The following is a 26,232-nucleotide window of genomic DNA, read 5'->3' as shown; positions in this document are numbered from 1 at the left end:
CCATTTAGGCTTGAAGATAAGGCCTCCCTTTTAGTTATGTTTCTGATCAGATTTCTGGTTGGAGCGAACCATTTGGTCAATAGCTGAACAATGACTGAAGAGCTCTTTGGGAAACCCATGGAAAGAACCAAATCTGAAATAGAGTAAGGTCTTTTTAACAACAAAATGACTTTGCATGGGTGTAAAGTCAACCAACTACGTCAGACTTTCTAGTAATGAAACTTCAGTAGGATTTAAACTTTGTTAGAGACAATTCACACCTCAGTAAGCTCTTTCTGGATGAAGCTCTAGTAAATGAGAGCTTTCTTTGGGTGGGCCTGGAAGTTTGATATCAAGAATAACCAGCCTGTAATCCCAGCACTTTGGGAGCTGGAGACAGGAAAATTGCCTGAGGCCAGGAGTTTGAGACCAACTTAGACAACATAGCGAGACTTTGTCTCTACAAAAAATAAAACATTAGCTGGGCACAGTGGCACATGCCTGTAGTCCCAGCTACTTGGGAGGCTGAGGCAGGAGGATCACTTTAGCCCTAGAGTTAAAAGTTGCAGTGAGCTATTATCATGCCACCTGCCACCTGCACTCCAGCCTGGGTGATGAGTAAGACCCAGTCTCAGAAAAAAAAAAAAAAAAAAAAAAGAATAACCAAAGTCAGGGGTGTAGTCATCTATCCAAGATGGAGCCCAGGCAGTCATCAGGCTCCCTCTGTATCCTAGACCTTCTCTCTACCCACTCCGACACAGGCTATGTTCTCACTTCTCAATCCTAACTTTGCCCCTTCCTTTTTTTCTTTTCTTTTCTTTTTTTTTTTTTTTTTTTTTGAGAGGGAGTCTCGCCCTATCGCCCAGGTTGGAGTGCAGTGGCACAATCTTGGCTCACTGCAACCTCTGCCTCCTGGGTTTAAGTGATTCTCCTGCCTCAGCCTCCCAAGTAGTTGGGACTACAGGCGCCTGCCACCAGCCCAGCTAATTTTTGTATTTTTAGTAGAGACGGGGTTTCACCATGTTGGCCAGTATGGTCTCGATCTTTTGACCTTGTGATCTACCCGCCTCGGCCTCCCAAAACGCTGGGATTACAAGCATGAGCCACCACGCCCGACCTACTTCCTCTGCCTCCCAGGTTTAAGCAATTCTCTTGCCTCAGCCTCCCAAGTAGCTGGGATTACAGGTGCACGCTACCACACCTGGCTAGTTTTTGTATTTTCAGTAGAGACAGGGTTTCACGATGTTGGCCCAGCTGGTCTCAGACTCCTGACCTCAAGTGATCTGCCCACCTTGGCCTCCCAAAGTGCTGGGATTTTAGGCGTGAGCCACCACGCCCAGCCTCTCCTGTATACTTTCTACTTTTTAATAAGAAAGGCTTTAATCATCTTTAAATGTGATTCATCTTCTTTGCTAATATAATACTATATTTATTATTATTGTCATATTTTTCTCAAATGAATCACAGGGCTCCATAGGTGTTAGTTCTGTAAAACCTCTTAACTCTCATTTTTGTAATTTAGATCAATCACTTTAACAGGTATTTTAGTCAATCTATCAATGAGGGAATACACGTTGTGATTTTTCAAAAAGAAAAATAGTATTTATTTTTTGGTTTGCATGATGAAAGACATGATCTCGGAGCTTTCAAACAATGGGATAAAATTTTAAGAGAAATTTGACAACAGAAGACACAGATTTGGCTCCTTCTCTGCCCTCAAAACTCTCCATGCCTGCTGCCCAGCAGGGCACAGTGGCTCATGCCTGTAATCTCGGCACTTTGTGAGGCCAAGATGGGAGGGTCACTTGAGCCCAGGAGTTCAAGGCCTGCCTGGGCAACATAGTGGGACCCCATTTCTATAAATTTTTTTTTAATTTTTATTTTTTTATTGTACTTTACATTCTGGGATACATGTACAGAATGTGCAGGTTCGTTCGTAGGTATACACGTACCATGGTGGTTTGCTGCACCCATCAACCTGTCATCTACATTAGGTATTTCTCCGAATACTCTCCCTCTGCTTGCCCCCCACTTGCTGACAGGCCCCGGTGTGTGACGTTCCCCTCCCTGTGTCCATGTGTTCTCATTGTTCAACTCCCACTTATGAGTGAGAACATGCAGTGTTTGGTTTTCTGTTCTTGTGTTAGTTTGCTGAGAATGATGGTTTCCAGCTTCATCCATGTCCCTGCAAAGGACATGAATCATCCTTTTTTATGGCTGCATAGTATCATATACACCATGGAATACTATGCAAAAACTTTTTTAAAACTTAGCCTGGGCCAGGCACAGTGGCTCACGCCTGTAATCCCAGCACTTTGGGAGGCTGAGGGTGGGTGAATCGCCTGAGGTCAGGAGTTCAAGACCAGCCTGGCCAACATGGTGAAACACCACGTCTACTAAAAATACAAAAATTAGGCCAAGCACGGTGGCTCACGCCTGTAATCTCAGCACTTTGGGAGGCCAAGGTTGGCAGATCACCCGAGGTCAGGAGTTTAAGACCAGCCTGACCAACATGGTGAAACCCCGTCTCTACTAAACATACAAAATTAGCTGGGCATGGTGGCACATGCCTGTAATCCCAGCTAGTCAGGAGGCTGAGGCAGGAAAATCACTTGAACCTGGGAGGAGGAGGTCACAGTGAGCTGAGATCGCACCATTGCACTCTAGCCTGGGCAACAAGAGCAGAACTCCATCTAAAACAAAACAGAAACAAAAACAAAAAAACAAAAAAAATTAGCTAGGCATGGTGGTGGGCGCCAGTAATCCCAGCTACTCAGGACGCTGAGGCAGGAGAATTGCTTGAACCAGGGAGCCAGAGGTTGCAGTGGGCTGAGATCGTGCCATTGCACTCCAGCCTGGGTGACAAGAGCAAAACTCTGTCTCAAAACAAAACCAAAACCAAACAAACAAAAAACACACTTAGCCAGGCGTGGTAGTGTACACCTGTAGTGCCAGCTACTCGGGAGGCTGAGGTGGGAAGATTCCTTGAGCCTGGGAGATCAAAGCTGCAATGAGTTGTGATTGTGCAACTGCACTCCAGCCTAGATGACAGAGACCCTGTCTCAAAACAAACAAACAGACAAACAAAACACCTCTCCATGCCCTAATCTAGATGCCCTACCCTTCTCCTGGGTTCTGAGTCGAATCCTGTTTGGTCATAGGGTATCTAAGAAACCTGAAAATCAGCCAGGTGTCGTGGCTCATACCTGTAATCCCAGCACTTTGGGAGGCCGAGGCAGACAGATCACAAGGTCAGGAGTTCGAGACCAGCCTGGCCAATATGGTGAAACTCTGTCTCTACAAAAAATACAAAAGTTAGCCGGGCATGATGGCATGTGCCTGTAGTCCCAGCTACTTGGGAGGCTGAGGCAGAAGAATCGCTTGAACCCAAGAGGCAGAGGTTGCAGTGAGCCGAGATTGTGCCACTGCACTCCAGCCTGGGTGACAGAGCGAGACTCTGTCTCAAAAAAAAAAAAAAAGGAAAGAAATCTGAAAATCAGCCTTCTATCAGTTGTGCTCTGCCTGATCCTTATCACTGAGTTTCACCCTCGTTTCCTGCATCTCTCGTCTCTTACTCCCACTTGAATAGCTGAATCCCCACATTCATCCCATTACTTTCCATAGAGTTTTAACCTTGGTTTCTATTTCAATTAGGTATATGTTTGACAGTAAGCAATAGCAATCCCAATCGTGGCTTAATGAAACAAGTGTTCCTTTTTTTTTTTTTTTTTTTCACTTGACAAGATGTCTGGAACAGGCCATCCAGGGCTGGGACTATAGCTGTCCAATGTCAAAGACACAGCCTGCTTATCTCTTCTTCTTCCACTATACTTGGCTTGTTGCCTTTGTTCACTATATAATGCTGCAGCATTTAGCACGCTCATATTCAAGGCTGGAAAACAAAAGTAAGAGAAAATGTTCTTGCCAGGTATGTTTAACCCTCTTTATCAGGAAAGCAAAAGATTTCTCAAAAGCCTACCCCTTACTCCCAACAGACATCTTTTAATAGTTCTTGCATTAGAATTGGATCACATGGCTACCCCTCATAGCAAAGGAAGGAGGCTGGGGAAGCTTTGGGGTGGTAAACAATACTATCCTTCATAGTTCCCACCCTAGGTACTCTAGGCTTGTGATCCATCTTGCTCTTGACCTCTTGGGAAAAGGAGTAGCACTACCACAAACCAGGGCAGTGCTACCCACTTCCAGGCCTCCTTACTACAGACCCACCTGCCTGGGATTCTACTCATTGCTCTGACATGACTGCATGGCTGTTACTCTCCGGAGACTGTCTGGTTGAACAGTTTCCCATTGCCTTAGCCCTCAAAGCACCCACCCTATGCCAACTGGTCAGTCTGAAACTCAGAGTCACCCTCCCTCACCACCACCACCCCAAACCAAGTTAGTAGAATTCAGCTCCCACAGTGACCATGGGACACAATTCAGCAGTTCGGCCGTAGACTGCATTTGCTTTTATATTTCTAAGAACATACCTGATTCACAGTAAGCTTTCAATAAAAGTTTTTTGATTAATCAATACATGATGGATGAAGATTAGAGTGACAGAAGGTCAGGCAAAGCCAAAAATTCAGAAGAAATTATCTATGGTAATTCTTTGTTCTGTATAATACTCTAGGAGTACACATTTCTATGTGATAAAAATTTTGATGTAGATGATTTGTTCTTCAATTGCTATGCCACTTAGAGAATGCTGGAGGAAAAAGGTTTTTCTCTCCTTTCTTGGAATCTTAAGGAAAAAGTCAGACACACATCCTCACGTTACACTGACAGCTAATTGCTGGCTTCCATGTGTGCAGTTTTAATGTCCCAGATTCTATGAACCATGATATATAGACATGGGTAATCAGTGGCAGTTATATTTATCTTTTCCTCTAGAATAAGTTTAGGGAAATATAATTAAGGAATAGTTTCAACAAACATTGATATTTATTTGTTTTATTGTGTGTGGGGTTTTTTTTTTTTTTTTTTGTTTTTTTTTTTTTTGAGACACAGTTTTGCTCTGTCACCCAGGCTGGAGTGCAGTGGCGCCATCTCAGCTCACTGCAACTTCCACCTCTCAGGTTCAAGTGATTCTCATGCCTCAGCCTCCCAAGTAGTTGGGATTACAGGCATGCGCCACCATGCACAGCTGAAACATTGATATTTAATTAAAAGCCATGTTCCCTTTAAGTAATACTTAAAGGAAATAATGTTTCCATTAAATAAAGTTATAAAATATAAATAAGCAAAATGGTAAAAATATTTAGGAAAGAAATCTTTCACTTAGTACACGGTAGGGATTTGACAAATATTCTATATAGATGGCCCTTTAAATAGAAAAGTGGATGAAAAGCCCTTGTGGTTTCCCATTATTTGTTGTGGTAACAGCAAAGAATCTCTGTTTTTTTTTTTTAATGCATATATATATACACACACATATTACTCATCCTACATTACCATATATTCTAATTATAACTTTTACTTAGCATTGCTATCATATGCATAAATGTATCCAAAACTAAAGCAGAAGAATAGAGAAGTCTCCAGACAAAATGGAGACTCCTGTTTCCCTTTGTCAACGCGTGAGCTTCTAGGAAAAGAAAAGCAATAATTATAGAGCAAAAGTTATTACAGAAGTTGCAAACGTATCACTGAAGAAACTGCTTGTAGGGACTTGACTTGCTCTTTACCAGATTATTTTAGGAAAAATAATCAGTGGATGTAAGTTAAATGTAAATATACATGAGAGTAGTTACTACAAATCATCAGGTGATTCTTCTTACAGTACAATTGTAACTATCTAAATTACATTCTCATTGACATTTTTAAAGGTAGAGTCATGCTCCGAAAGGACAAAATACCTACTGGAATTTTCTAACTTTATCAATTGACCCTGATTACAGGTGCTCATACTTTTAATATTTTACCTACTGGAATTAAACTTGTACGAAAAATAAATGTAAACTATGAAAACAATTTTACTCAGCCATTTTATTCCTCTGACCTTTGACTTTTCTTTCCCAATCAGAATTTCTAAGTGAATTTGTAGAAGAGGGTAGGTATCAAGTATAATAGCTTACTGGTGATTGACCTGTTTGCAGGCAAAAGAGTCTCCCTGTTAACTCAGCTGAGCAAGCTTGTGCAATTTGACTGTGTGGGAGGATGGAGATTTGAGATATGTATTTATGGCATTCTCTGTGTATTTTCCTCTTTCTTGTCCCATATTCAGCAAGATAGTAGGCCCCGTGCTTCTTTGCTGCAGGCAAATATTAATATATCACAAGGAGGAAAGCAGAAGTGGCTTGCAAGATACTTCCCTTCTTGGTCTTTTTTTCCAACCTCCTAAACACATAGAGAGGTCTATGCTGGATTCCCTGGAGGGAAAAGAGAACTGGGTTTGTTTGCCTCTGGGGAAAACGGTGGATATGTCTTGACAATGAGAGATGGTTGTTTTTCTGTGTCGTTCTGAAGTCCTACTAAATAACAACAACAAAAAATTAAATACACGACAAATTATTATAAGAAATTTTAAATTTTTTTAAAAGAGAAAATGAAAGCTGTCATGCACACCCGTTCTCCTGCACTGTCGTCCCTGGTAGTGCCTTGAAGATGGGGCCAAGCATTTCTGGCTCGCCAAAGGCTCTTGTACCCAACGGTGGTATGAAAGCAGCAGAGTCCTTGGATCTAAGGGACTCTGAGGACTAAAACAGTGGGCACCTTCCGTGGAACCCAGTGTGGGCAGATGAAGGAAGGGACCTCCCCGTGCTTGAAGCTAGGTAAGGCCTCTGCACCTCCCTGGCAGGGGGTTGGGAACAACAGGGGAGAGGAGCACCAGCAATGACTCATCTTGAATTTCTCACTTGTAGAAGGGGAGACTTGGAGTCAAAGTTAATTTTATTCGTGAAAACTAAAAAATATGACATTTTTTCACCCAGGAGAGTTTGAGGATTGAGATTCATAGCCAGAACAACAAAACAGAGGTGCTTGAAAGCATAGAAAAAGAAGATATACCTCCTTCCCCTGCTGAAAAAGGGTAGTGATCCCTTTCACCAGCAGCTGGTATTCTTTAGAAAAAAATCCAGTTTTGTTTACTGTGGTGAACCACATGTAAGAACTAGCTGTGTTCATCTGAGAATGTGATCTTTAAATATATATGAAGCATTTGGTGTACACCAAATGTATAATATGCATTTATATATTAATATATACATATTATATTTGTAATATAAATGTATACATACTTGATATATTAAATATACAGTCCTGTGTCATTCCTCAAACCACCCCATTCATTCAAGCAATTATTTCATTCCCCCCATTCATTTGTTCCCTGAGCTCACAGACAACATTCATTCCCCAAGCGTATTCCTCATTACGTGCTCCCATAGACCCCTTTTACTTGCCTTTGGTAATACTGTCTAACTTCTGTACTTGGCTGTAATGTCCATAAGAGAGGGCTTTGAAAGGAAGTATTCTTTCTGGAGAACTGGCAAGCCCATTATTTGTTCCAGTTCTAAAATACAGTGTAATGACAAAAACAGGGAATGAAAACACTTTACCATTATCTGTCCATGATCCAGCTTTGATGCCAATATTTTTAGCCAAATAAAGGTTGAAATGGATACTGAATTGTTGCTGTACAAAAAGAGGTAGAAAAGGAAAGGGTAAAGTTTGCCGTAAGTCTATAAGTTACTTATGGAGGACAATATGGTGTTCTCCCCAATATTGGCACAGAGTGAGTAAGCAAAGTTACAAAAAATATTCATGGCTTCAAGTTTAATTTATTTCCAACGAGACTCTGGTCATTACCTCAATAAGATTCTTTTTTTTTCTTAGATGCTTAAAATATAGGAGAGACAGTTTACTACAGATAGATAGCTGTTATGCATAATATTCTTTTTTTTTTTTTTTTTTTTTTTGAGACGGAGTCTCGCTCTGTCGCCCAAGCTGGAGTGCAGTGGCACGATCTCTGCTCACTGCAAGCTCCGCCGCCGGGTTCACGCCATTCTCCTGCCTCAGCCTCCCAAGTAGTTGGGACTACAGGTGCCCGCCACCACACCCGGCTAATTTTTTTTTTTTTTTTTTTAGTAGAGACGGGGTTTCACCGTGTTAGCCAGAATGGTCTCGATCTCCTGACCTCGTGATCCGCCCGCCTCGGCCTCCCAAAGTGCTGGGATTACAGGCGTGAGCCACCGCGCCCGGCCCCCATGCATAATATTCTTAACAAAATATAGCAATATAGTTATTTTATGCTTCCTTTCTTTTCCCCAACTAAGTACTAATTCAGGTGTTTAGAACTACTTTTTTTAATAGGCTATTTTTGGAGCAGTTTTAGGTTTACAGAAAAGTTGAATGGAAAGTACAGAGTTCATGGATTCTTCCTTCACACTTCCTCCCCAGCTTCCCCTTTTATTAACATCTTACATTACTGTGGTACATTTGTTACAACTGATGAGGCAATATTGATATGTTATTCTTAACAAAAGTCCATAGTTTACATTGGGGTTCACTCTGCGTTATACATTCTATGGATTTCGACAAATGTGTAATGTCATGTATCCATTATTACAGTATCAGGCAGAACAATTTTATTGCTCTAAAAGTGCCCTATGCATTACCTACTCATTTCTCCCCCGACCCCAGCCCCAGATATGGGCTGGGGCATATCATTGGTGTCCTACTGGTCCCGATGCACAGTACTACACAGAGTTGGGCTCTGTTTTGTGTTAATGTTAGAATTGCTGGGGAAAGGATATCATTGTCCAGGCAGGGAATATTGTGCAGTGTTTGTAATACCTGGTTTGGACTTAAAATGTATGCTACCACTTGATGCAAAAAAACACAGATATTAGTATAATTTCATAAGCAGAAATAGGGTTACAACTGAGCCTAGTTAAGTTTTCCCTTGGAAGCAAGCAGATAAATAGATTAGGCAAACGTATTTAACTTATCTGTGTATGTATTTGGAATAAGAGATCCTCCTTTTGTGGAGAAAATGATAAAAGCATCTGCATATGGGGATCTAACATTTAAAAACTTTTCTCCCTTCTGCATAAATGTCTTATAAAGTAGATTATTAGAGTTTGTAAGAATTTTTGGGGTCATCTTATTCAATTCCTTACTTTTTTTTTTTTTTTTTTTTTTTTGAGATGGAGTCTCGCTCTGTCGCCCAGGCTGGAGTGCAGTGGCCGATCTCAGCTCACTGCAACCTCCTCCTCCTGGATTCAAGCAATTCCCTGCTTCAGCCTCCCAAGTAGGTGGGATTACAGGCGCACTTCACCACACCTGGCTAATTTTTGTATTTTTAGTAGAGATGGTGTTTCACCATCTTGGCCAGGCTGGTCTTGAACTCCTGACCTCGTGATCCACCTACCTCAACCTCCCAAAGTGCTGTGATTACAGGCGTGAGCCACTTCACCCAGCCTCAATTCCTTACTTTTAGGCAAAATTACCCTTATGCCATTTAAAAAGACTTTTTTAGAACTACCATAGAAATATATTATACAGGCCTGGGATGGTGGCTCACTCCTATAATCCCAGCACTTTGGGAGGCTAAGGCAGGAGGATCGCTTGAGGCCAGGAGTTGGAGACCAGCCTGACCAACATGGCAATACCCTGTCTCTATAACAAATACAAAAATTAGCTGGGTGTGGTGGCACACACCTGTAATCCCAGCTATACAAGGAGAATTGCTTGAGGCCAGGAGATGGAGGTCATAGTGAGCCAAGTTCTTACCACTGCACTCCAGCCTGGGCAACAGAGAGAAACTCTGTCTCAAAAAAATAGAAAAAGAGAAAGAAATACATTATACAAAGTTCAGAACTCATTTTATTGTTTGACACCCTTGTGGTGAAAAATCTATCTAGACATACTTAAATTTCATCATGTGATTATATGCTTATTTCCCTTCTCATTCTTAATTCCTAAAGAGGGAGAACTTTATCTTCTGGATAGCAATTTTTCACAAATGTTAAGATTGTTAGGTCCTCCTCCATTTTTTCTTCCCACAGCTAAATAATTCTGGCTTCTTATTTCCCTATCGGGTCTTACTTCCCATTCTTAAATTATCTTTGTGGAAATGATGAGAAGACATACAGCATAAGAATAACAACTTAGTGTCATGAAACTGTCCTCCAATGTACCAGGCCATTTCTCACTTACAAATATTCACAATGCCCACTACACTTTCTTCCACAGAGGACTCTCCCTTAATATTTCTGAGCTTTTTCTTAACATGTGATTGAATTAATCATCATGCACAGGTAGCTCTATGAGTGCAATATGTAAGACATGGTATAGTTCTAGTCCTCATGGGGTTTATAATTTATTTGGAGTGACCTCAAACCATAAAAAGTGGACATAAGGGTCGGGCACAGTGGCTCACGCCTATAATCCCAGTACTTTCGGAGGTTGAGGTGGATGGATCACGAGGTCAGGAGTTCAAGACCAGCCTGACCAACATGGTGAAACCTGTCTCTACTAAAAATACAAAAATTAGCCGGGCGTGGCGGTGCATGCCTGTAATCCCAGCTACTTAGGAGGCTGAGGCAGGAGAATCACTTGAACCTGGGAGGCGAAGGTTACAGGGAGCCGAGATTGTGCCACTGTACTCTAGCCTGGGTGACAGAGGAAGACACTGTCTCAAAAAAACAAAGAGGACATAGGTGTGGAATGCATGATATAGACCTTACATATTATAAACATTCTGAAAGGGAATTCCATGGCTGATGTGGGGATTGTTTCATGGATGTATACTGGGAGTGGCTGGGAAGGTTGGACAGGATTTGGATGGGCAGGGCGGGGGAAATGAAGATAGTCCAGACAAGGAGACTAGTAAGAGCAAAGAGCAAAGCCACAAAAGCGAACACCGTAAACTGAGTAAGAAAAGATGAGGTCAGCTGAGTGGAGGCAGAGAAGGAGGGGGTTATAAACAGCTTTGAAGTCAGTCAGAGGAGCTAATTGGAAACTGTTACAAGAAACAAGGAATTGTTGCAGGTTTAAAAACATTCCTATTTTAATCCTGACTCTTGTTGCAAATGATACAAACAGCCAGCTTTGGCAGAAAAGGGAATCTATTCCTTTATATATCCAAACCTCGGGAAGGAGGGAAATAGAATTGGTCCTCAGACAACCTGAACCAAGGATGCAAATACCGCCAGGATTCTCTCTGTCTCTCTGTTTTCCTCATCTTTGCTTTGCTCTCATGTTTTCTATGATATTAGAGCCATAGTCACCAACATTTTCTGGTTTGCATTTTCCTGAGAGTCTCATCACAAAAGAATGAACTTTTTTTCCTAATTCCAGCTGAAAGAGAGAGAGAGAGAAAAAAAAAGAAGGAGGAGGAGGAGAAGGAGGAGGAGGAGAAGAAAAAGAAGAAGAAGAAGAAGAAGAGGAAGAAGAAGAGGAGGAGGAGGAGGAAGAGGAAGAAGAGGAAGGAAGGAAGGAAGGAAGGAAGGAAGGAAGGAAGGAAGGAAGGAAGGAAGGAAGGAAGGAAGGAAGGAAGGAAAGAAGCTGGGAATGCCTTTGGTTACCTTAGTATAGATCACATGTTCTCCCCTACAATCAGGATAAAGGAAGAGGTACTTTTGATTGGCAGCATCCCTAAGAACTACAGGGTTGAGTTAGGGGCTGGGTTGGGAGGAGCAGTTCCAAAAGAAATTTGCTGTCTCCAGAAGAAAAAAGAGCAGGGCAGAGGAAATAGCACATGTCCCCTATAGTAACATTTATTGAATTGTTTTTGTTGTTGACACTGTCTATAAATACAAAAGTAATGCAAGATCATTTTGAAAGCTGGAAATATTGATCAAATACAAAGAAGTAAAAATTGAAATAACCTAATGTTATTAACCTAGAAATAATCAACCATTAATATTTTGGTATACTTTCTTTCAGTTTGTTTTTTCATGTATACTGTGCATTGGTGTGTATCTATGTATGGGAGTAACAGAGTAATATCCCACCCCACAAAAGATATCCATATTCTAATTCCTGGAACCTGTGAATGTGGGTTTGTTTTACATGGCAAAAGAGATTTTGCAGTTGTAATTAAGTTAAGAATCTTGAGTTGGAAAGATTATCCTGAATTGATAGGAGGGCCCAGTGTAATTGCTACGGTCTTTATAAGAGGGAGACAGGGGTGCGGGCATGGTAGCTCATGCCTGTAATCCCAGCACTTTGGGAGGCCAAGGTGGGCGGATCATGAGGTCAGGCGTTCGAGATCAGCCTGGCCAAAATGGTGAAACCTCCGTCTCTAGTAAAAATACAAAACTTAGCTGGGCGTGGTGGCAGGTGCCTATAATCCCAGCTACTCAGGAGGCTGAGGCAGGAGAATCACTTGAACCCAGGAGGTGGAGGTGGTTGCAGTGAGCCAAGACCACACCATTGCACTCAGATCTGGGCAACAGAGCAAGACTCCATCTCAAAAAAAAAAAAAAAAAAAAGAGGGAGACAGGGGAGTCAGAGTCAGACAGAACTGGAAGATACTATGCTGCTGGCTTTGAAGATTGAAGATGAAGCCCTAAGTCAAAGAATACAGACAAACTCTAGAAGCTAGAAAAGGCAAAGAAAGGAATTTCCCCCTAGAGCTTCTAGAAGAAAGGAAGTTCTGTTAACACCTGAATTTTAGACCACTGAGACTGATTTTGGACTTCTGACCCCCAAACTGTAAGATAATAACTGTATTGTTTCACGCAACTGAGTTTATGGCAGTTTGTTACAGAAGCAAGAGGAAACTAATACAATAAATATATATTCACCTTTATGGGTTTGGATTTTTTGTTTTCAACAATATCAGACTCATACTGTACATGATGTTTGCTGATCTGTATTTTTCAAAATAAAAACATTGTACATCTTTTTTGTTGTTGTTTTTTTAACAGAAAAATGGAGCGAAAGTGGTCCTAGTGGTTCCAGATTGGTTAGGAGTGTTTCAAAGGGAGGAGAGAGAGGTTTACAGGAAACCAGCCCACAGGCTTCTACAAACCCCTGTTACGAGATGATGACGGTTTCAAGAGGGTGGTGGCAGAGAAAACAGTAAGGAAGAGACAATCTAGGGATATTGACTGATGGGGCTCGGTGACAGCACTTAGGTGATGTCATGTTCTTGGCATCGCCTTGCCTCAAAGAGCATAACTGAACAAAAGTTCTAGTGATCAGCTATGCATCTGTTTACTTTGTTTGTTTTTTCCATGACATATTTTTCAAATGACCTTTCTCAAGTAGTTCAAAGAATCATACAAACATGACCATGAGGTAGCAAAGGGAGAGAGCAATTTCTTAACTCACTCATCACTCCTCTAAACGAATTATAAAGGAAAAATGTGTTAAATGCTGAACGTGTAATATTAGGAGAACCTAAAAATGCTTTTCATTAAATAACAGGACTCTGAAACTTCCATAACAGCACATTTTGCTTATATGTTACATATATACAGGTTGAAGGTAAAATCTGGAAACCTAGATAATACTTCACTTTTTTACAGATTGAACCTCCATGATTACTTCTTCTGGGGTATACTAAAGACGCACACTTGGCCAGGGTGGTGGCTCACACCTGTAATCCCAGAACTTTGGGAGGCTGAGGCAGGCAGATCACCTGAGGTCAGGAATTCGAGACCAGCCTGACCAACATGGAGAAACCCCGTCTCTACTAAAAATACAAAATTAGCCGGGCAAGGTGGCACATGCCTGTAATCCCAGCTACTAGGGAGCCTGAGGCAGGGGAATCACTTGAATCTGGGAGCCGGAGGTTGCGGTGAGCCAAGATTGCACCATTGCACTCCAGCCTGGGCAACAAGAATGAAACTCCATCTAATATAAATAAAAAAAAGAGTCACATTTATTCAATGAAAATCTTAGATACAAATCATCTGAAGCAAAGAATCACTGATGAATATGCAGGGGTTGATGGAAAGACTGCATTAATGAGCCACATTCATTACAATTTTGCACAGTGCATTTACTTATTGTAAATAAGGAACAATACTTTAAACATATGGAATGTTGTTAAACACATAACATATATCAATAAACCATTTATTATATAGAATATATATGTATATGTGTACCTATACTTCCAGTCTTTATGGCCACCATCTATGTGTATTTACCTCTTCATTCTTACTTCTCACCTTGGAAACACACCCTTCAATTCAACAATATTTATTGGGTAACTGTTACAGGTTGAATTTTGTCCCCCCAAAATTTGTTTGCCAAAGCCCTTACCCCTAGTACCTCAGAATGTGACTGTATTTGGCGATACAGCCTTTAAAGGGGCAATTAAGTTAAAATGGGGTAGGTGGGGCAAGCTCGAATCCAGTACTATTGGCATTCTTTTTTTCTTGAGACGTAGTCTCACTCTGTCGCCCAGGCTGGAGTGCAGTGGTGCAATCTTGGCTCAGTGCAAGCTCCGCCTCCCGGGTTCATGCCATTCTCCTGCCTCAGCCTCCCTAGTAGCTGGGGCTACAGGCACCCGCCACTATGCCCGGCTATTTTTTGTTGTTGTTGTTGTTGAGGCAGAGTCTTGCTCTGTTGCCCAGGCTGGAGTGCAGTGGCACGATCTTGGCTCACTGCAAGCTCCGCCTGCCGGGTTCACACCATTCTCCTGCCTCAGCCTCTGGAGTAGCTGGGACTACAGGCGCCTGCCACCACGCCTGGATAATTTTTTTTTTTTTTTTTTTTTGCATTTTTCAGTAGAGATGGGGTTTCACTGTATTAGCCAGGATGGTCTCGATCTTCTGACCTCGTGATCTGCCCGCCTCGGCCTCCCAAAGTGCTGGGATTACAGGCGTGAGCCACTGTGCCCAGTCGGACTCGTCTTCTTCTTCTTACCCTTGTTCGATCTGTCCAATCTTCTTACCCTTGTCCAATCTGTCACCTGTGTCTGTCAGTTTTTCCAAATGTAATTCAATTTCCCTCCTTTCTCATTTCTCATCATTTCATGCCTAGATTAATACAACCAGCCTTCTGATTGTTTTCCTTACTCCAAACTATCTTCAAAATGTTGCCAGACTTCTGCTGGGTGTGGTGGCTCACGCCTGTAATCCCAGCACTTTGGGAGGCCGAGGCAGGCGGATCACCTGAGGTCAGGAGTTTGACACCAGTCTAACATAGTGAAACCCGTTTCTACTAAAAATACAAAAAATTAGCGAGGAGTGGTGGCACGCACCCATAATCCCAGCTACTGAGGCTGAGGCAGGAGAATCACTTGAACTCGGGAGGCAGAGGTTGCGATGAGCTGAGATTGCGTCATTGCACTCCAGCTTGGGCAACAAGAATGAAACCCTGTCTAAAAAAAAATATATATATATATATTGCCAGACTTTTCTTAACTATATCTCTCATCATCCTTTTCTTGACAAATACTGCTGAACTTTTCTATGTACAAGACAACATGCAAGGTGCTAAAGAAAATATATGCATGAGTAAGTCACAGTCTTTGCCCTTGGAAGAACTCATGGTTTTTCGGAGGAGTCAGACGCATGCAAAAAACATTCTAATACCAATGTGCAAAGTTTTTTGAGAACGCGTAGGATATAGCAAATAGCTTTATCTAGGGGAACTGAGAATGAAGGAGGAGACAGCTGAACTGTAGTGAGCAGGAGCAGACCAAACAGAGAAGGAAAAAAGGACATTCTAGACAGAGGGAATGAATAGCCATTGCAAGGGTGTGGAGTTGGGAAAATGGCTGGCACTTTTAAAAATGGACTCTACTGCATTGGTTATTAGACCTCTTCAGCTCTGAACAAACAATTTTTCCCAATGTTTACTAAGAAAACAAACCAACAAAAAAGATGGAAGTTCAGGTTCTGCCATTCTTTCCCACTGCAGGCATTTTTGAGATGGGTGTAATATTTTTGCTTTTATTAGGTACTAAACACAAGTCATTCACTCACTCTAATATGTGTAGCTAATACTATTAGTAGCAGTTTAGTTATCACCTTGGAAAGCTGGCTTAATAACTGCACTCTAACATGTGTGTAATCAGATAATTGCTGGGTTCTGGTTGGTTGAATTCATTTGTGGTCTGACTGGTATAGATGTCAGAACATTCACAAGGGTTCAGGTTATTGTGATAACTGCTCTTGCATAATAGTTTGTACTAGTTCTAAGTAAATACCTGGAAACGTCCAGTTTTATAGATTTTGCAGATAAAAAGCCTCCCCAAAAGGACTACTCTTTATTTATTTATTTTTTTTTTTGAGACGGAGTGTTGCTCTGTCACCCAGGTTAGAGTACAGGGGCGCGATCTTGGCTCACTGCAACCTCTGCCACCCGTGTTCACGCGATTCTCTTGCCTTGGCCTCCTGAATAGCTGGGACTACAGGTGGCCTCACCATACCCAGTTAATTTTTTGTGTTTTTAGTAGAGATGAAGTTTCAGCAATGTTGGCCAAGCTGGTCTTGGGCTCCTGACCTCAGGTGATCCACCTGCCTTGGCCTCCCAAAGTGCTGGGATTACAGGCGTGAACCACCGCGCCTGGCCCAAAAGGGCTACTCTTTAGAAAAAAACAACTAAAATAATTGTTTTATGAGGTGTAGGTATGTCATACTCTGTTTACTACATATTTGTATTACGTAGGGTATTTAAATCTCACATGCACAAAGCAGAAATATACTTAAAGGCAAGGATCAAGTGTTCTGCAGCTGTTAATGTTTGACTGGGAGGAATGAGATGTCTCTGATTTGGGCCATATGAGTACCCTGATTCACCCCTATTACTACCCCTAACTCTGTTTCTCCTCTTGGCATTCAGATTCTAAGTGTCAGTTAAGTATCATTTGTTCCATGAAGTTATCTTAACCTGCTCTAACGTCCATTGAATTCCCTCTTCCCTTAACTCCTACTGTACTTACAGTCTGTATCAGAGCTTAATATTTAGTTGTTCTCTGGTTATTTCATATGTTCTTGTCTCGTGAGTAAAATTTATTGAATGTAGAGATCCCCTTTTAAAGTAAAATTAACTATTTTAAAATAATATACATTTTATATTATTGTTTTCCTCAACATTTTAAAAGACATTTGTCTTCATAAATATTGATTTAGTGCAATTCATTTAATTGCCAATTAAATAATACAAATTTGTTGTTAAAAGATAAAATAGGGAAAGAAAGTACCACAATCATGCCACTCTGCAATAAGCACTTCATCTTCTTGCATTTCCTTCTAGGTTTTTCCTATATGTTTTCTCATGGGTTCATATTGTACATAATGTTTGTAACTTGTTAATCAACACATTGTGAACATCTTTTCATATCAAAAAAATTCTACAAATCATCATTTGCTTTCTCTCTCTCTTTTTTTTTTTTTTTTTTTTGAGACAGAGTCTTGCTCTATCACCTAGGCTAGAGTGCAGTGGTGCGATCTCGGCTCACTGCAAGCTCCACCTCCCAGGTTCACGCCATTCTCCTGCCTCAGCCTCCCGAGTAGCTGGGACTACAGGTGCCCGCCACCACGCCCGGCTAATTTTTTGTATTTTTAGTACAGACAGGGTTTCACCATGTTAGCTAGGATGGCCTTGATCTCCTGACCTCCTGATTTGCCCACCTCGGCCTCCCAAAGTGCTAGGATTACAGGTGTGAGTCACTGCACCCGGCCATTTTCTTTTCTTTTTTTTGAGACAGAGTCTCTCTCTGTCATCCAGGCTGGAGTGCAGTGGTGCAATCTTGACTCACTGCAATCTCTGCCTCCCAGGTTCAAGCGATCCTCCCACCTCAGCCTCCCAAGTAGCTGGGATTACAGGTGTACGCCACCACACCGAGCTAATTTTTGTATTTTTAGTAGAGACGGGGTTTCACCATGTTGGCCAGTCTGATCTTAAACTCCTGACCTCAGGTGATCTGCCCACCTCAGCTTCCCAAAGTGCCGGGATTACGGGTGTGAGCCACCATGCTCAGCTTTCATTTTCTATCTTTTTTTTTTTTTTTTTTTTTTTTTGAGACAGAGTCTTGCTCTGTTACCAGGCTGGAGTGCAGTGGCATGATCTTAGCTCACTGCAACCTCTTCCTCCCGGGTTCAAACCATTCCCCTGCCTCAGCCTCCTAAATAGCTGGGACTACAGACGTGCGCCACCACGCCTGGCTAATTTTTTGTATTTCTGGTAGAGAAGGGTTTCACCATGTTGGTCAGGATGGCCTCGATCTCCTGACCTGGTGATCTGCTGGCCTCAGCCTCCCAAAGTGCTGGGATTACAGGTGTGAGCCACTGCACCCAGCCACAGCCTTCATTTTCTTAAACAGCCTCTCACGGCTAGACATTTAGGGGCTTTCCAAGTATTTGCCATCATCCCACAATATCCTAGCTAATGTTTTGTTCTCACTCCTTTGAGTATCTATTGCCAAACTGCCTTATAGAAAAAGGTTGCAATGATTTATATTCCCACTTGCAGGTATGAGAGTGCCGATTTCTTCCCATCCTTGTCAACAATGGGTGGAATCATTTTTTTAAAATCAGAGACTATTTCATGTATTTCTCTAGTGATTCTAGACACAGCTGGAGATGCCGTGAACATTAAATAAATAAATGCAATTGATTTGATAAATGAATTAATAATAGTGTTTTTTGCGCTGGGTGCGGTGGCTCACGCCTGTAATCCCAACACTTTGGGAGGCTGAGGCGGGCAGATCACGAGGTCAAGAGATCAAGAACATCCTGGCCAACATAGTGAAACCTGGTCTCTACTAAAAGTACAAAAAATTGGCTGGGTGTGGTGGTGCACGCCTGTAGTCCCAGCTACTTGGGAGGCTGAGGCAGAATAATCACTTGAACCCAGGAGGTAGAGGTTGCAGTGAGCTGAGATCATGCCACTGCACTCCAGCCTGGTAACAGAGCAAGACTCTGTCTCAAAAATAATAATGGGCGCAGTGGCTCACGCCTGTAATCCCAGCACTTTGGGAGGCCTTGGCGGGCAGATCATGAGGTCAGAAGATCGAGACCATCCTGCTAACATGGTGAAACCCCATCTCTACTAAAATTACAAAAAATTAGCTGGGCCTGGTGGCACATGCCTATAATCCCAGCTACTCGGGAGGCTGAGGCAGTAGAATGGCGTGAACCCGGGAGGCGGAGCTTGCAGTGAGCCTAGAATATCGCCACTGCACTCCAGCCTGGGCGACAGAGCAAGACTCCATCTCAAAAAAAATAAATAAATAAAAATAAAAATGAATAAATCATAAAATAAAATAAAATAAATAATAATAGTGTTTTCTCCATGACGTATAGCTACTGAAGTTTTAAAGTAATTAATTCATGGCTGGGCGTGGTGACTTACGCCTGTAATCCCAGCACTTTGGGAGGCTGAGGCAGGTGGATCATCTGAGCTCAGGAGTTTAAGACCAGCGTGACCAACATGGTGAAACCCCATCTCTACTAAAAATACAAAAACTAGCTGGGCATGGTGGTGCACGCCTGCCGTCCCAGCTACTTGGGAGGCTGAGGCTGGAGAATCGCTTGAACCTGGGAGGCAGAGGTGGCAGCGAGCTGAGATTGTGCCACTGCACTCCAGCCTGGGCAACAGAGTAAGACTCTGTCTCCAAAAAAATAAAAAATAAAAGGCCGGGCGTGGTGGCTCAAGCCTGTAATCCCAGCACTTTGGGAGGCCGAGGCGGGCGGATCACAAGGTCAGGAGATCGAGACCACAGTGAAACCCCGTCTCTACTAAAAATACAAAAAATTAGCCGGGCGCGGTGGCGGGTGCCTGTAGTCCTAGCTACTCAGGAGGCTGAGGCAGGAGAATGGCGTGAACCCAGGAGGCGGAGCTTGCAGTGAGCCGAGATCGCGCCACTGCACTCCAGCCTGGGCAACAGCGTGAGACTCCGTCTCAAAAAAATAAATAAATAAATAAATAAATAAATAAATAAATAAATAAAAAATAAAATAAAAAATAAAGTGATTAATTACTCATTCACTCAACATATTTACACCGCATATGATGGTCTTGATCTGCCTACTAAAAATGAATATAGCATTCAGTAATGAAACAAATACTTTATAAAGTACGAAACATAAATTAAAACGCTGATAACTTATTTCAAAGGTAATGTGTATAGAAGCTACTCTTAAAATTTGTCCCAGAGTCCTAAGAGGTCTCTTGAAAAAAAAAAAAAATTGTCTCATTTTTCTAAGAATAGGAAGTACTAAATTCCTCCTTTGGGAATTAAGAATACAAATTTAGGATAAGAAAACTCTCTCATCCATTAGCTATTAGAGTTTTCAGAATCAGGGGAATTGTGCCAGAGAGGAAGTCAAAATCTGGTGTGGATTTTCATAGTACCAGACATTTCCTTCCGTGTGCAGGTGGAATAAAATCAACACTAAAATTTGGCCAGGCACGGTGGCTCACGCCTGTAATCCGAGCACTCTGGGAGGCCAAAGTGGGCGGATCACAAGGTCAGGAGATCAAGACGATCCTGGCTAACACGGTGAAATCCCATCTCTACTGAAAACACACACAAAAAATACCTGGGCGTGGTGGCAGGCTCCTGTAGTCCCAGCTACTCGGGAGGCTGAGGCAGGAGAATGGCGTGAACCCAGGAGGCAGAGCTTGCAGTGAGCCAAGTTTGTGTCCCTGCACTCCAGCCTGGGCGACAGAGTGAGACTCTGTCTCAAAAAAAACAAAACAAAAAAACACTAACATTTTTGGGGAGAGTTTTAATGTTTCTATCAATTCCTGAAAGTTTATTTTATTTAAAGCTACTTCAGGGATAGGACGACTAGATGAATGTTCTATTTAGTTAGGTAATTTAATTTTATAGGTCTCCTGTTCAATTATCAGAAAGATCATATGAAGGTGATAATCAGTCCCACTTCTCCAAAGTACAAATCTTTTTATCATATGTAAAATATTAACCATTAAAAATTAGCGTATCTTTAAAAATTACTGATTGGAAACATCATTTAAAATGATATATTCCATAATTTTTTATTCCTCTCCCCATGATTGGTGGAAGGTGCTGGAATTGAGTTTGTAACTCATAAAGCAATATGTACTGGAAACAGAATGTGACTAGGGTCAGAAGATACAGACCCTACTCCAGTATCTTCTAGTAATAGCTGTGTAACTTTAGACAAGTCACTTTATGTCTTAAGCTACAGCTTCCTTTACTATAAACCAAAAATCTGGTTTAGGTCAGCATTTCCCAAAGTGTGCTGTGGAACTCATGTCTTATAAGATGTTCCATTGGAAAAAGGCTTTCATGGTTGAATACATTTGGAAAGCACGTGTATATAATATCTACCTCAGAAATTCCCACTGTGCATTAAAATATTAAAACCACCAGAAACCTCTCTAGTTTAGAAACCCATTGAACTGTTTGGAATTCTCATTTGATTAAAGGAACTTAAAATTTTGAGGGGGAATCACACCTACTAAAATCCTGTGGGACTAGAGTTCCAAAGAACACACTTGGGGAAATGATGGACTAACATGCCTGGAATTATGGTACTATTCTTTCTCATACAGGTATTCAGCCAGTTCCCTGAAACCTGCTCTTTTCCTATGCTCTTTATTTCAGAGGTCACCACCATTCAGTCATTCTTCTAAACCAGAATCCCGAGGGTCATTCTAAATGTCTCCGTTGCATTCACTCCCTCATATCCAATTATATATCCTGTAGATTCTACCTCTTTAATATATCTCCCATCTAGTCCCTCCTCCCCATTTTATGACCTTTTGCTTTTATTGAGACCTGCAGCACACATCTCATTAGGATTCAGGTTGTTGCCATCACCTCCTAATTTTCTCCTGCTCCAGTCTGGTCTTCTTGGTCTCCCAAACACAAACTCAGTTGTTCTGGAGCTAAACTACTTCAAATATTTTATTATTTACTACATTTTCCAGAGAATCAAATTCAAATTCCTTAGTTTAACCTGAGCCCCTTCATGAATGAAGCCCTTCCTACCCTTTACTCCAACCTCTTTGACTCTTCTCTATGCCTGTTCTGACAAAATGGAATCACTTACTAATACGGTTTGTCTCTGTGTCCCCACCCAAATCTCATCTTATAGCTCCCATAATTTCCACCTATTGTAGGAGGGACCCACTGGGAGATAGTTGAATCATGAGGGTGAGCCTTTCCCGTGTTGTTCTCGTGATAGTGAATAAGTCTCAAGAGATCTGATGGTTTTAAAAATGGGAGTTTCCTTGCACGAGCTCTTTTTGCCTGCTGCCATCCATGAAAGGTGTGACTTGCTCCTCACCGCCTTCCACCATGATTGTGAGGCCTTCCCAGCCATGTGGAACTGCAAGTCCATTAAACTTCTTTTTCTTCCTAGTCTCAGGTATGTGTTTATCAGCAGCATGAAAACGGACTAATACACTTACGGTGCCTCTAAAGCATGGTGATGCTTTATGCCTCCACACACCTGCACAGATATTGTTTTGTTTTGAATGCTTGCTCCCTCTTTCTTCTGGTTAGCTCCTCCCTGTCATTTAACATTCAGTTCAAGAATCTCCCCATTGGGAAGGTTTTCCTGATCTGGGAATGGACTTTCAGTCTAACAGTGAATTCCTTACCTGCTTTATCCACTAGACTGTATGCTTTTTTGTGGGCAGGAAGCATCATGTCATGTCTTTCTTGTCTTTGTATTCCTGGGCCTTAATTGGAGCTTAATAAACCCTGATTGAATGAATGAATTATTTAATGGTTTAAAGAAACTGATGAGAACACCCTTTTCTCAATGACTGAAAGTTACCTTTTTTCTCTTTTAATTAGCCTTGATCTTAGGCTAAGCACTAGGAGGAGAGAGTTGGCTAAGACCTATGTAAAAGGCACTCAATGGTCTTTTTTTTTTTTTTTTTTTCCTGAGATGGAGTCTCACTCTTGTCACCCAGGTTGGCGTGCAATGGCACGATCTCGGCTCACTGCAACCTCTACTCCCGGGTTCAAGCGATTCTCCTGCCTCAGCCTCCCGAATGGCTGGGATTACACCCGCCACCATGCTCGGCTAATTTTTGTATTTTTAGTAGAGATGGGGTTTCACCATGTTGGTCAGGCTAGTCTCGAACTCCTGACCTCAGGTGATCCACCCACCTTAGCCTCCCAAAGTGCTGGGATTACAGGTGTGAGCCACCACTCCCGGCTTCAATGGTCTATTTTTTTAAGGAGGTTTCAATGAATCATCTTCCTTGTAAGGTATCACACAGCCTAGTACATTTAATGACAATAGGATTCATTAAGGTTGGCATCCCAGGTGTGTCTAATGTCAACAAACTTGGTCAATAGGGAAATGAGGTGAAAGACTAGATACATTTATATAAAATATCACTTATGAAAAATTTTAAAGCATTTATTAATTTATAAATACTTATTGTGCAAGATACTATGCTAGATATTGTGGAAGATATAAGGATGAATAAAGTGTTGTATTACATTCACTTTGGGAGGATAACTTCTTGAAATAATTATAATTAGGTGGCAAATGATGATTCCCACGAGAAAGGAAAGGAAGTCTAAAAGAAGTGGTCAGCAGGATCATCTTCATTTATAACAGATAGTATTTTTTAAATTATTTTTGTTGTTTTATTATTCTTTAAGTTCTAGGGTACATGTGCACAACGTGCAGCTTTGTTACATATGTATACATGTGCCATGTTGGTGTGCTGCATCCATTAACTCATCATTTACATTAGGTATATCTCCTAATGCCATCCCTCCCCCATTCCCCCACCTCCAACAGGCCCCAGTGTGTGATGTTCCCCTTCCTGTGTCCAAGTGTTCTCATTGTTCAATTCCCACCTATGAGTGAGAACATGTGGTGTTTGGTTTTCTGTGCTTGCGATAGTTTGCTCAGAATTACGGTTTCCAGCTTCATCCATGTCCCTACAAAGGACATGAACTTATCCTTTTTTATGGCTGCACAGTGTTCCATGGTATATATGTGCCACATTTTCTTTCTTTCCTTTTTTTTTTTTTTTTTTGAGAAGGAGTCTCCATCTGTCACCCAGGCTGTAGTGCAGTGGCAGGATCTCAGCTCACTGCAAGCTCCGCCTCCCGGGTTCACGCCATTCTCCTGCCTCAGCCTCCTTAGTAGCTGGGACTACAGGCGCCCACGACCACACCGGGCTAATTTTTTGTATTTTTAGTAGAGACTGGGTTTCACCGTGTTAGCCAGGATGGTCTCGATCTCCTGACTTCGTGATCTGCCCACCTCGGCCTCCTAAAGTGCTGGGATTACAGGCGTGAGCCACCGCGCCCGGCCCACATTTTCTTAATTCAGTCAAGAGATAGTATTATTCTATACAAGAATATTGACGCACCTACTGAACTTAAAATACAAAATTGCAGTTATGTTTCAAAAGTACAGATATCTCAAGTGTATTATATGGTTCTAAATACCAGTTTGAAACAGATTGTGTACCAGTTTGGAACAGATTGTACAAAAAAGACTGAAACCACTTGAAAGTCCTCAAGAATATCAGGAAGAATGTAATTAACCAAACCAGGATTTGGCCCCAGGACAGAGAAATGAACACTCTCATTCTTAGAGAGGGAGCTAGGATTTCAGAAATGTACAGTCAATTCTTTGTGAAAATTTAAGATAACAAATTCTTAGCAAGCAGATGGAAAGGAAAAGCAACGTTCATTGCAACCAATTTCAGGTCACACTCCCAATTTCTCAATTGTTTTAATGCTGTCAACAAACTTGCTTTGCATGTAGCCAAGCAAACATAACTTGGTTCCATTTTTTCCTTTCTTTGATCAATTTTAGGTGAAGGTCAAAATAAGGACATAACTTAAAATCTAAAAGTCTGCCGAAGTCAAGCCTGCACCAAAATAAGCAGCAGCTGAGATTAGCGATAAGGAAAAATGCCAACACCTTACTAGTACACAATTCCGATGGTGTGGGGGGACAGAAATTAAGGAGGCAGGATAAACAGATTTCGAAGTTTAAAAAGTAATTAAAGGTCATAGAAATGTCCCATTTCTAAAAGTTTCCCAACACATTGCATGAAACTGCAGAGACTTTTTGGCCAAAATGGGATTTCCTAAAGAAGGGACTCAGGCCGGGCGCGGTGGCTCAAGCCTGTAATCCCAGCACTTTGGGAGGCCGAGACGGGCGGATCACGAGATCAGGAGATCAAGACCATCCTGGCTAACATGGTGAAACCCCGTCTCTACTAAAAAATACAAAAAACTAGCCGGGCGAGGTGGCGGGTGCCTGTAGTCCCAGCTACTCGGGAGGCTGAGGCAGGAGAATGGCGTAAACCTGGGAGGCGGAGCTTGCAGTGAGCTGAGATCCGGCCACTGCACTCCAGCCTGGGCGACAGAGCGAGACTCCGTCTCAAAAAAAAAAAAAAAGAAGGGACTCACAGATCTCAACGACAATGGTCCTGTAAATGACCAAGCCAACCCCGGATGCGTTTCTGGAATCTCTGAATACACCGATAGCCTATAAAGGTGGATGCGTACAGCTCCCTGACAGACCTGCCCGAGGCTGCTGTGCCTCCTAGCGCGCTGGGACAGAGGCTGCTGGGCCCGCTTCCTAGGAAAGCCGAGCAGGGGGTGGGGCCGCGCCGGGATTTTCCTCCCCACTCATTCATTCTCTGATTCACTCGTTCCTGGAGGCGGCTCACAGGGACGTGCGAAGGAAAGGCGAGGCACGACCGGAGCCGCGGCTGGGTGCGGCCCGGCGCCTGAAGGGAGGGCGGGCGGGGGGCGCGGGCTGGGGAAGGGCGGCGGGCGCGGCGGCCTGCGCCGGAAGTGAGTGGTTGGCGCGGCCCTACAGTCGGCAGTCCGGCCCTCAACCCCGCCTTCTGCGTCTCGGCTGGACGCGACCACATTCGGCTCTGCTGCCGCGGGGCGCTGCGGCCGCCCCGCCCCCGCTCCTGCTCCCGCCGCCGCCAGCTAGTCAGCCAGTCAGCCAGCCAGCCGGCCAGTCAGTCAGTCAGTCACGGAGCGCGCGGCGCGGGAGCTGCCGGCACTCGCTGCGTCTCTGGCGAGGGAGCGCTGCGCCTGGGGAGGAGGCGGAGGCAGCGGCTGGAGGAGCGCGAGCGGCGGTTTTCTTGCCCCCGGCCGCGACGGTAGCGGGGGCAGCGGAAGGGCCGACCGGCTGCGGCGGTGAGTGGTTAGCTTCGCCCTCGGGGCCAGGGGAGGGGGCCGGCTGGGCGCGGTGCAGTGAGGCGCTCCTGCCGCTCCCGCCTCCATTTTCCGGGCGCCCGGCCCCGCCATCCGGGTGCGGTGCGGGCGGCCGCAGACTGGGGCGGGGTCGCTGCTAGGTTGGGGCACGGGCTGGGGCTGGCTGGACCGCGCCCGGCCGGTGG

At 43.0% G+C, this 26,232-nt stretch overlaps 1 protein-coding gene and 1 long non-coding RNA gene across 4 annotated transcripts in view; one reads left to right on the top strand and one right to left on the bottom strand.

Annotated features, from left to right (window-relative positions):
• Positions 1 to 1,565: 1,565 nt before the first annotated feature.
• LOC139357194 (uncharacterized) lies at positions 1,566 to 25,613 on the bottom strand. The gene is made up of 3 exons (XR_011609988.1): positions 25,397 to 25,613; positions 6,057 to 7,489; positions 1,566 to 3,871 (listed from the first exon to the last, which is right to left on the bottom strand). It is a non-coding gene; the product is annotated as an uncharacterized lncRNA (long non-coding RNA).
• Positions 25,614 to 25,710: 97 nt separating this feature from the next.
• Positions 25,711 to 26,232, top strand: part of LOC105468063 (Ras association (RalGDS/AF-6) and pleckstrin homology domains 1) — a 101,538-nt gene continuing 101,016 nt past the window's right edge. The window contains exon 1 of one of the 3 annotated variants that reach the window (XM_071073240.1): positions 25,711 to 26,029. The gene's annotated coding sequence lies outside the window, so the exon portion shown is untranslated. The remainder of the gene's footprint in view (positions 26,030 to 26,232) is intronic. The other 2 variants (XM_071073242.1, XM_071073244.1) reach the window with 2 other exon arrangements.

The sequence above is a fragment of the Macaca nemestrina genome, chromosome 11 (genome assembly GCF_043159975.1).
Source record: "Macaca nemestrina isolate mMacNem1 chromosome 11, mMacNem.hap1, whole genome shotgun sequence".
NCBI lineage: Eukaryota > Metazoa > Chordata > Mammalia > Primates > Cercopithecidae > Macaca > Macaca nemestrina.
This window is presented reverse-complemented; position numbering and strand designations above follow the sequence as displayed.